Consider the following 12,344-nt stretch of genomic DNA (forward strand, 5'->3'; position numbering starts at 1 on the left):
AGGATCATAAGCTTCTTCAGAAGCTGCCTCTTTAGTACTGTTGGATGCATTTTTCCATCCATTAAGACTTTGAGAGATCATGTTGACTAGCTGGGTCAACACTTTGTTCTGAGCCAATATGGCATTCAAAGCATCAATTTCAAGAACTCCCTTCTCTGAGGCGTCCCATTATTCATGGAATTCCTCTCAGAAGTGTACATGAATTGGTTATTTGCAACCATGTCAATAAGTTCTTGAGCTTCTGCAGGTGTTTTCTTTAGGTGAATGGATCCACCTGCAGAATGGTCCAATGGCATCTTGGAAAACTCAGATAGACCATAATAGAATATATCTAATATGGTCCATTCTGAAAACATGTCAGATGGACACCTTTTGGTCAACTGCTTGTATCTTTCCCAAGCTTCATAGAGGGATTCACCATCTTTTTGCTTGAAGGTCTGAACATCCACTCTAAGCTTGCTCAGCTTTTGAGGAGGAAAGAATTTATCCAAGAAGGTCGTTACCAGCTTTTCCCAAGAGTCCAGGCTATCTTTAGGTTGTGAGTCCAACCATGTTCTAGCTCTGTCTCTTACAGCAAAAGGGAAAAGCATGAGCCTGTAGACTTCAGGATCTACTCCATTTGTCTTAATAATCTCACAAATCTGCAAGAACTCAGTTAAAAACTAGTAAGGATCTTCAGATGGAAGTCCATAAAACTTACAGTTCTGTTGCATTAAAGCAACTAGTTGAGGCTTAAGCTCAAAATTGTTGGCTCCAATGGTAGAAATTGAGATGCTTCTTCCATCAAATTTGGACGTTGGTTTTGTGAAGTCACCAAGCATTCTCCTTGCATTATTGTTGTTGGGTTCGGCTGCCATCTCCTTCTCTTGTTCGAAAATTTCAGAAAGGTTACCTCTGGATTGTTGTAATTTAGCTTCTCTTAGTTTCCTCTTCAGAGTCCTTTCAGGTTCTGGATCAGCTTCAACAAGAGTGCCTTTTTCCTTGTTCCTGCTCATATAGGGAAAAAGAGAACAAGAAAAGAAAGAGGAATCCTCTTTGTCACAGTAAAGAGGATCTTTATTGTTAGTAGAAGAAGAAAGGGAAGAAGAGTGAAGAAGAATGGGTAAGAATAGAGGTGGTGATCTGAGATGGAGAGAGATGAAGAAAAGTGTTAGTGAATAAATAAATAAATAGAAGGAGAAGAGGGATAGAATTTCGAAAATAATTTTGAAAAAGTGGTTAGTGATTTTCAAAAATTAAAGATAAGATATGATTAAAATTAAAATTTAAAAGAAATTTTGAAAAAGAGAGAGGTATTTTCGAAAATTAGGGAGGGATAGGTAGATAGTTGGTTTTGAAAAAGATAGAAACAAACAAAAAGTCAAATAGTTAGTTTGAAAAAAAAATATTAAAATTAAATTTGAAAAGATAAGAAGATAAGAAGTTAGATAAGATATTTTTTTAAATCAAATTTTGAAAAAAGATAAAATTTTAAAAAAAATAAGATAAAAAGATAAGATAAATAGATAAGATAAAAAGATAATATTTTTAAGGAAAAGATATTTTTTTTATTTTTGAATTTTTAATGAAAAGAGAGAAAAATTAAAAACGTCATTTTTGTGTTTTTCTCTTTTCTTTATGGATAAAAACAAAGAATGCATGCAAGAACACTATGAATGTCAAGATGAACACCAAGAACAAATGTCAAGATAAACACCAAGAACATTTTGAAGATCATGATGAATATCAAGAACATATTTTTTTGAAAAATTTTTTATGCAAAGAAAACATGCAAGACACCAAATTTAGAAATCTTTAATGCTTAGAAAATATGAATGCAAAGATGCACATGAAAAACAACAAACAACACAAAACAAGAAAACATCAAGATCAAACAAGAAGACTTGTCAAGAACAACTTGAAGATCATGAAGAACACCATCAATGCATGAATTTTCGAAAAATGCAAGAAAATTTTTTTTTAAAGCATGCAATTGACACCAAACTTAAAAGTTGACTCAAGACTTGAACAAGAAACACAAAATATTTTTGATTTTTTTTATTTTATGATTTTTTTGTATTTTTATTAATTTTTTTCGAAAATATTCTTTAGAAAAACGAAAATAAAGAAAAATTTTTGAAAACTTTTTTGAAAAGAAAATTACCTAATCTGAGCAACAAGATGAACCGTCAGTTGTCCATACTCGAACAATCCCCAGCAACGGCGCCAAAAACTTGGTGGATGAAATTGTGATCATCAATGTTGTATTCTTTGTTGTTGTATGGAATAATTATAATGGCTCTTTGCTATGTGTGGACACAACTCCGTTCAACTAACCAGCAAGTGTACTGGGTCATCCAAGTAATAAACCTTACGTGAGTAAGGGTCGATCCCACAGAGATTGTTGGTATGAAGCAAGCTATGGTCATCTTGTAAATCTCAGTCAGGCGGATTATAATTGATTATGGATTTTCGAATAATAATAAATAATAAGCAGAAAATAAAGATAAATAACATAGGATAGAAATACCTATGTAAATTAATTGTGGGAATTTCAGATAAGCATATGGAGATACTGTGCCCTTTCTTTTTCTACTTTCCTACTTCTTCCTTCAATCCTTCTTACTCCTTTCCATGGCAAGCTGTATGTAGGGCATCACCGTTGTCAATGGCTACATCCCATCCTCTCAGTAAAAAAGGTCCAAATGCTCTGTCACAGCACGATTAATCATCTGTCGGTTCTCAATCAGGTTGGAATAGAATCCCTTGATTCTTTTGCGTCTGTCACAAACGCCCAGCCTTCAGGATTTTGAAGCTCGTCACAGTCATTCAATCCCGGAATCCTACTCGGAATACCACAGACAAGGTTAGACTTTCCAGATTCACATGAATGCCGCCATCAATCTAGCTTATACCACGAAGATTCTGTTTAAGGAATCCAAAAGATATACGCCCGGCCTAAGGTAGAACGAAAGTGGTTGTCAGTCACGCGCGTTCATAGGTGAGAATGATGATGAGTGTCACGGATCATCACATTCATCAAGTTGAAGTGCAACGAATATCTTAGAATAGGAATAAAGAGAATTGAATAGAAACAGTAGTAATTGTATTAAAACTTGAGGTACAGCAGAGCTCCACATCCTTCATCTATGGTGTGTAGAAACTCCACCGTTGAAAATACATAAGTGAAAGGTTCAGGCATGGCCGAATGGCCAGCCCCCAAAACGTGATCAATAGTCTCCTAAGATGAAGAATAAAACAAAACTGAGACCAAAGATGTCTAATACAATAGTAAATTATCCTATTTATACTAGACTAGCTACTAGGGTTTACAGAAGTAAGTAATTGATGCATAAGTTTTGGGCGTTCAACTCCGGGTCGTGACGTGTTTCTGGCGTTTTACTCCAGACAGCAGCATGGAACTGGCGTTGAGCGCTAGTTTACGTCGTCAATTCCAGAATAAAGTATGGACTATTATATATTGCTGGAAAGCTCTAGATGTTTACTTTTCAACGCTGTTGAGAGCGCGCCATTTAGAGTTTTGTAGCTCTAGAAAATCCATTTCGAGTACAGGGAGGTCAGATTCCAACAGCATCAGCAGTGTCAGCCTCCTATCAGAGTTTTGCTCAAGTCCCTCAATTTCAGCCAGAAATTATCTAAAATCACAGAAAAACACACAAACTCATAGTAAAGTCCAGAAATGTGAATTTAACATAAAAACTAATGAAAACATCCCTAAAAGTAGCTTGAACTTACTAAAAACTACCTAAAAACAATGCCAAAAAGCGTATAAATTATCCGCTCATCAATGGAGTAAGGAACCCCACACCTTGTAACAATATTTCTGTACAAGAATTTCTGACTTCTTTGAGCAGTGGCATTAGCTATGGGCTTTTCCTCAATCCATTTTGTTAAGTAATTGATGACAAGTCATCTTATGCTAGCTTTTCAAGCATTTTTCACTTGTTTCATTAGGTTTAATGCACTTTCTTGCATTATAAGTAAGTGATTTGGAGTGGAATTGCATGGTTTTGTTGAATCAATCAACCATCCTTTAATTGACACAAAATCATGAGGTTTAAGCTAAAATTAATTGTTTTTTGAATGATTTATAAACCTTGTGAATTTGGTGATACTTTGATTGGTTGTTTTAATTACTTGTAGGTGAAGAAAAGAAAGAAACAAGAAAGCGTGGCCAATGAAGCGTAGCCAAAGGAAATAAAAGCGTGGCACATCAAGGGAGAAGAGCCATAGCGCTCTCTTAAAGAGCTCAGTGCTCTCTATGAGAGCCCTACCCAAAGCCAAAAAATTAAGGGGCAAGGAAGCTGCGCTCTCCTTGTTAACCGAGCACCAAGGAAGCAAGGCAAAACTCACAATGCTCGGTTAACACAATTAACTTTATCGGGCTCCATCCAAAATAAATGCAAGGAGCAATATTTGCTAGTGAAGCCACAAAGAATTGAACCCATGAGCCAAGGGACAAGAGAAACGTTACTTGCAAAAAGAAATTAGCCAAAATGGTTTGGTGAAGGTTCGAACCAGGGAACTTCATGAAGAGTAAGGAAGGAGTGCTACACTCCTTTACAAAGAAAATAGGCAAAAAGGCTCAGCAAGGATTCGAACCAGGGACTTGCACTCAAGGGGGAGGCGCTGCCTTTGTTTATTTTACAAGGAAATTGGCTGAAGTGCATCCAGCAAGATTCAAAGCTAGGACCTTATTAAATGCAACAAAGGGAGCTGCGCTCTCCCCAGTCACCGAGCACTATTGACACGGACAAGGGGCTGGGAGCGCAACAAATTGGCACGCTATTGAGGCTGACACGGAAGGCTTGGTGAGAATCAAGACTTGACAAGGCCAAGGCTTGGATGCTGCGCTCTCCTCCTTCCCCGAGCGCTACCCTGACATGGACAAGAATGCTTGTCACGCAACATTTGAAGGCCAAAGCAACATGGATGCTGTGCTCTCCTGGCGAACCGAGTACTCTACTGGGAGTGTGACCCATTATCAAAATTCAACCAAAATTCCAATTAAATTCAAATCTTCACAAAATTAAAAAGCCCACTCTAAATTCTAAAATCCAAAAATAGGAAGTGTATAAATAGAAGTTAGTTTGATTTAAAGGAAAACTTTTTACCTTTTCTTACCTTGTAGGATTTTTAGACACTTTAAATTTTCATTGGAGAGCTGAATTTGAGATTTGAGCTTTGGGTTTGGGAATTGGAAGAGAGAATTGAGTTCTCTTGTTCTTTGTTCTTACTTATACACTCTTCATTCTTTGTTTTGAATCTTGGATTGAGAATTGAAGGAATTCTGTTTCATTCTTGATCTGAGATCTCTCATTGTTTATTTTCTGCATAATTTCAAAGAATTGTGATTTGGATCTAAGTTTCCTTTGCTGTTTTCATCTCTACTTCTTCTGCAATTGTTCTCTGTTGGATCAAGGAAGGAATTGAGATCTAGACTTATTCTCTAGTCTCATTCAACCCCTGAGATCTTCAACTTCTCTTTTAGTTATTGCAATTGAACTGAATTTACTTTCTATTTTACTTCTTTAAGCAATTCTTCTTTTCTGTTTAGATCTGCTGCATTTTAATTCATCCTTTACTTCTCTATTGATTATCATTTACTTTCTCTTGTTTAATTTCTAAAATCCTAGCTCCCAAAGCCCTTTATAATTCAAGTAATTTACATTTCTTTCACTCTAAGCTTTAGCTATTTACATTTTTTTCAATCTAAGCTTCTATCATTTATATTACTTGCACTTCAAGATTCAGCTTCTTTACATCCTCTGCCCTTTAATTTACAGTCAATTATCCCTCTCCCTTTAAATTTCATGCAATTTAGCTTCTGTTGGATGCAATTATCGACCTCACTCATGTGAGTAATTACTACTTGATGTGACCCGGTACACTTGCCGGTGAGTTTTATGTTGGATCACTTTCCATACATCAAGTTTTTGGCACCGTTGTCAGGGATTGAATTAGATTGACAATGATTAAGTAAGGAGGTGGTCTAGATTAAGCACTTTTCTTTTCTTTTTCTTTAATCTTTGACTAACCGACTAACTGTTTGATTTTTTTTTGCTTAAGCTAACCAAGACCTCACTCTAGCAATAGAGTGAAGTGTTACTGGTTTTCTGGTTTTGTGTGTTTCTTGTGTTTTGTTTGTATGACAGAGGCAAGAAGAGAGGTTCCCAACTCTGGTGATCTTGACGAAAGAACTTTCAGAAGAATAAGAAGAGAAGCCAGAGGGAAGGGAGTCATTGGTGAAGAAGTTCCTGAGGAAGAATATCAAGAAATGGAGGGGAATCCTTCTCATTCTAACCCACCAGAAGGAGTGGCCAATAAAAATCCACTTTAGAGAAGAGTTTTGGCTTTCTACACGTTTGCAAATCCAAGGCATTGTGGGAGTAGCATCCTTACTCTCAATGTCAATGCAAATAACTTTGAATTGAAGCCACAGCTCATCACTTTGGTACAAAACAACTGCTCCTATGGAGGAGGCCCACTTGAAGATCCAAACCAACACTTATCCATTTTTCTAAGGATTTGTGACACTGTCAAAACCAATGGTGTGCGTCCTGATATTTACAAGCTGTTACTATTTCTATTTTCCATCAGAGACAAAGCTACTCAATGGTTGAAGTCATTTCCAAGAGATAGCATCAACACTTGGAAAGATCTACTAAACAAGTTCTTAGCCAAATTATATCCTCCCTAAAGAATCATCAGGCTCAAAATAGAGGTCCAAACATTCACTCAGATGGATGGTGAGTTATTCTATGAGGCTTGGGAGAGATACAAAACCCTGATCAGAAAGTGCCCTCCTGAAATGTTCAATGAATGGGACATACTTTAAAACTTCTATGAAGAACTCACTTTGAAGGCTCAAAAAGCACTAGACCACTCAGCTTGAAACTCTTTGCAACTCATGAAGACAGCAGTAGAAGCCCAAAATCTCATTGATATGATGGCTAACAACCAATATTTCTTTGCTCATCAAAGGCATTTCCAACCATCATAAAGGAAAGGAGTGCTAGAGTTGGAAGGAGTGGACACAATCCTAGCTCAACACAAAGTGATACAGCAGCAAATTCAGCAACAGTTTAAGCAAATGGCCAAGAGAATTGATAGCCTCCAAGTTGCAACAGTGAATACAAGCCAACCATCAACCACATGGGGGCAAAGTGAAGAAGCTTGTGAAGATCCACAGTAAGAACAAGTGAATTACATGCACAACCAAGGTTCTGGATCAAATGAAATTTATGGTGACACTTATAACCCATCCTAGAAGAACCACCTAAACCTTAGATGGGGAGATAGCCACAACCAGAACCAGCAGCCATGGCAAAGGAATTCAAACTAAAACAACTCAAGAAATAACCAGAACTATAACCAGTAGAACAATAACCAAAATTCATACAGAAAACCCCAAAATAACTACCCCAATTCCAACCATTATCCATCCAATACCCTAGCCACCAACCAAAACAACTATCATCCACCCTCAACTGCTCACAGCCAACCAAAAATCCTACAAGACTCTTAGAGAATCTCTAACTTGGAGATATTGATGGAAAAAAATGATGAAATAGCAAGAACTCACAAACAAGAACAATGAAGCTTCCATAAGAAACATAGAAAGGCAGATTGGATAGCTTTCCAAGCAAGTTGTAATTGAAAGACCATCAAGCTCACTCCCAAGTGACACCATTCCAAATCCTAAAGAAGAGTACAAAGCCATACAACTAAGGAGTGGAAGAACCTTGGTTAATGACAAGGAGGCACCAAGAAGCCTATGGAAAGCAACAAAAAGTCAACATAGAAAGAGGAATCCAACAACAAAGAAGTGACAACAAACAAGCAAACTTCAGAGAAGCTCAAAGAGAGGGATGATTAAGAGAAGCCTGAAGAGGGAGAGAAGCAACCACAAATCTCAACAAAAGGGAAGGAAGCAATAGAAGTACCATCTCAAGGACAGAAGCAAGTGGAGAAGACTTTCACACCTCCCTTGCCGTATCCCCAAAGGTTCAACAAAGAAACCAAGGACCAACACCTCCCTAAATTCCTTAAAGTCTTCAAGAAATTGGAGATTAATATCCCTCTGGCAGAAGCATTAGAGCAGATGCCTCTGGATGCAAAGTTCTTGAAAGAGCTTATCAATAAAAGAGAAGTTGGCATGAGAAGGAAACTATATTGCTCACTGAAGAATGCAGTGCATTAATCCAGAAAGGGCTTCCCCCAAAACTAGAGGACCCTGGAAGCTTTTTCCTACCTTATACCTTTGAAAACATAAGCATCAATAAAGCAATGTGTGACTTAAGAGCTAGCATCAATCTAATGCCCTATTCTCTGATGAAAAGGTTATGCATAGAGGAGGTAAAGTTTATACAGATGTCACTAGGGCTAGTGGACAAGTCTGTGGTGTTTCCCAAAGGTGTGATTGAAAACCTTTTGGTCAAAGTGGATAAGTTTATATTCCCTGCAGACTTTGTGATTCTGGACCTAGATGAGGAAGGAGGTGATTCCATCATACTAGGAAGATCATTTTTGGCTATAGCAAGGGCTTTATAGATGTAGAACAAGGGGAATTGACCCTAAGAATGCATGATGAAAGCCTTACTCTGAGTGTTTTTTTGGAAACACAGCAATCTGATGAAAAAAAAGCTGCATGGAGATCAACAAAGAAGACTTGCAGTGGAAGGAAGAAACCAACAAGACACTCATTGATTCCCTTCCAAATCAAGAAATAAGCAACAAGGTAGAACAAAAGGAGAAGGAGACTGAGCAGAGTAATGAGGGAAAGCAAGAAGAAATTGAAGTGTTAACCACTGAGAAGTAAAGTTCCAAAATGCAGTCCACTGTCAAAGAAGAAGGCTCAACACAAAAATGAAAGAAAAGAAAGAAAAAGGCTCAAAGGGGGTGGAAGAACAAAAAGATCCCAACTGAGGGATTTTCAAAGGGAGATAAAGTACAATTAATCTGCCAATAGCTGGGAACAAACCAACAAGCTGATGACTACTACACTATCAGTAGGATACTCTCACTGGAGCATGCAGAAATTGAACATAAAGGCACTGGAAGGAAGCTCATAGTGAGGAGAGACAAGATGAGACACTACAGTCATCAACCACTCTAATGAAGGCCCAATGTCAAGCTAATGACAATAAAAGAGCGCTCCTTGGGAGGCAGCCTATGATTTAAGATTTTTGTCTTGTTTTAAATCCAATAACCAATGATCCCTCTAGCATGAATTTGAATTCTCATGAACATATCTAAAAATTGCATGCACTGTCTTGAAGCATATGCTAGATATCTAAGTTTGGTGTGCCTGAAGACACTCTAAAATAGCTTTTCAAGCTTTCTTAGAATATATGCTTATTCATTTTGATGAAGTATATAGCCAAACATTAAGTTTGGTGTCTGCACATGCATTGAATTTCAGAGGAATCAATTTTTGTTCATAGGATCAAATTTATGAATAGATGGATCATACATTGTTTCATTTTAGGAGTTTATGATAGAAAGAAAAATGTTCCATATAATGAATATACCAATTGTGATTGAGAAGTATGTCAAAAAGGATGGAAGTCACGGCTATGACAGAAAGAAAAATGTTCCTTATGATGAATATACCTTATTGATTTAATTGAATAGAAAAAAGAAGATTGAGAAGAGGACAAAAAGGATGGAAGTCACGGCTATCACAATGCAAGGGATGGTGTTCATACCCTGGGTCGAGGTGTCTGACCCGGGATAATCGACGACAAAGCGACCGACATGTTCAAGGCTGGAATTTCCGATCTCTTCTCCAAGAGGTCGGCCAAATCGACAATAGTGGCCCAAGGAAGGCCCAAATAAAGGAACACGACCCAAATCCAAAGGCAGCTCAAGCCTAGAAAGATAAGGGTGGTTCCCCTAAAGATAAAGGTGTCTTCACTCAAAGATAAGATAAGATAACTATCTTATCTTCAGAAAGATCACTCTACAAACATTATAAATACACGGGAGCACCCAGGTATAACTCATACTCCGATTCTACTAAAATCCTGCTTAATACCCTTGCTAACTTAAGCATTGGAGTCCGTTGCAGATACCACCACCCTCCGGTGACGAAGGATCAGCACCACCACCAAGTCCAACAAGTCGGACATGGCGGCTCCGGCTACCAACATCAAATCGGACACAACAGCTCCGACCAGTACAAAAGATCTCGTCTGAGATCAACCTACAGTTTCAAGTAACCCTCGGAATATTGGCGCCGTTGCTGGGGAACCTGGAAGTCATCCCATCATCATGGCAGACAATATGGACAACGACCACAACTCTGATGTGGAGAACTGAACAACATATAAGAACGTAGAGGTTACACTATACAATACTTCTCAACCTAACAAAGACAAGGACTCCCCAAGCACGGGACCAATGGAAGCACTTCAGGATCGCCTAAAACAACTCAAAAAAGAGGTCGAATATCAGCGGGAAGCCAAGAAAGACCTACTAAGAGAAGTTAGGCGACGCCGCGAATTAGAAGACAAGTTCCAAAAGCTCGAAGCTGATCTCAAAACTAAAATTACTCGATCCAGTCACGAGGATAATTCCCACAAGGACCAAGACCCATTCACAAAAGACTTCAAACCTCCCGATATGACTTTATATGATGGCACATCAGATGCTAGCCATCATCTCAGCAACTTCCGAAGTAGAATGTATCTCACTAATGCCTTAGACGTAACTCGGTGCAAAGCTTTCCCGACCACCTTAACAAAGTCAGCAATTAAATGGTTCGATAGTCTGCCCCCAAGGTCCATCTCAAGCTTTGATGACTTAGCCGAAAAGTTTCTAGCCAGATTCTCCATCTAGAAGCACAAAACTAAACACATCCCAAGTCTTTTATGGATCAAGTAAGGAGATCGGGAAAGTCCTCATAGCTACATAGAAAGATTCAACAAAGCATGTCTGGACATTCAGAGTCTGCCAACCGAAGCAGCCATTATGGGTCTCATCAATGGCCTACGAGAGGGACCTTTTAGTCAATCCATATCAAAGAAACATCCCACATCTATGAATTAAGTACAAGAACGAGAAGAAAAATACATCAACATGGAGGAAAACTCTCGACTAGGAGAAACCCCAAAATCCAGATTCTCCAACTCCTCCCGAGATAAAGACAAAGATTCCAAGAAAAAGGATGATCCACATAGAGAGAAGATTAAGAAATACCATAATTACACCCCTCTCCAGGTGTCTCTTGTGGAAGTTTACAGAGAAGTATGCCACACGGAGAAGATTCCACCACCCCGTCCACTTAAAAACAAAAAGGGAGGAGGAAATCGGATGGAATATTGCAAATACCGTCGAATATATGGACATCCCACCAACGAGTGATTCAACTTGAAGAATGTCATAGAGAAATTGGTAAGAGAATGGAGATTAGATCGGTAACTAGCCAGTAAGACAGATGAGCCCAGAAAGAGAAGAAGAGATGAAGAGGTTGGCCGAACAGAACAACCGCCTCGTACCCCAAAGAGGCATGTTCACATGATGCATGGGGGATTCGCGGGAGGAGAAATCTCCGAATCATCTCGCAAAGGACACCTCAAAGAAGTATACCACGTCGAGGGAAGAGAAGAGGCACCCGACCTCCCTACTATCTCCTTTACTAAAGAGGACGCAGCTGGCGTCATCTCTGGACATGACGATCCTATGGTCATCACTATCATATTGGCCGATGCTAATCTACACGGAACATTGGTGGACCAAGGAAGCCCGTCCGACATTTTATTCAAAGCAGCCTTCGACAAATACGACCTAGAAGATAAAGAGCTCAGAGCATATCTGGACAGCTTATTTGGACTTGGAGACACCCCAATCCAACCACTTGGTTGCATCTCGCTACACACAACCTTTGGAAAAGGGAACCGGTCTAGGACCCTCAACATAGACTACATCGTGGTCAATGTGAACTCAGCCTACAATGCCTTAATAGGTCGGACAACTCTAAACCAGCTCGGAGCAGTAGTCTCAACTCCACACCTATGCATGAAGTTCCAAACTGTAGAAGGGATCGCTACGATAAAAGGAGACCAGAAGATGGCCCGCCGCTGTTACAACAAAAGTCTAAACTTTAGAGGCAAAGGAGAAGAAATCCACACCATTGAACTCGGAGGAGTTCGAGGTCGAGAAGAATTCCGTCCAAAACCAGAAGGCGAGATAGAAAAAGTCCAGATTGGAGATGTCTCGGACAAAACAACCAACGTTGGCGCAATCCTTAAAGAAGATGTAAAAAAGTCCCTCATACAGTTCTTAAAGGATAACGTCGAGCTCTTCGCATGGAAAGCCGCAGACATGCCAGGCATAAACCC

The 12,344-nt window shown here is 38.9% G+C and overlaps 1 non-coding gene across 1 annotated transcript; it reads left to right on the plus strand.

The window, feature by feature from the left end:
* The first annotated feature begins 354 nt into the window (after window positions 1–354).
* Window positions 355–458, plus strand: LOC127741819 (small nucleolar RNA R71). Its single transcript, XR_008003024.1, has one exon. It is a non-coding gene; the product is annotated as a small nucleolar RNA R71 (small nucleolar RNA).
* The last annotated feature ends 11,886 nt before the right edge of the window (window positions 459–12,344 follow it).

This window comes from Arachis duranensis, chromosome 9 (genome assembly GCF_000817695.3).
Source record: "Arachis duranensis cultivar V14167 chromosome 9, aradu.V14167.gnm2.J7QH, whole genome shotgun sequence".
NCBI classification, from domain to species: domain Eukaryota; kingdom Viridiplantae; phylum Streptophyta; class Magnoliopsida; order Fabales; family Fabaceae; genus Arachis; species Arachis duranensis.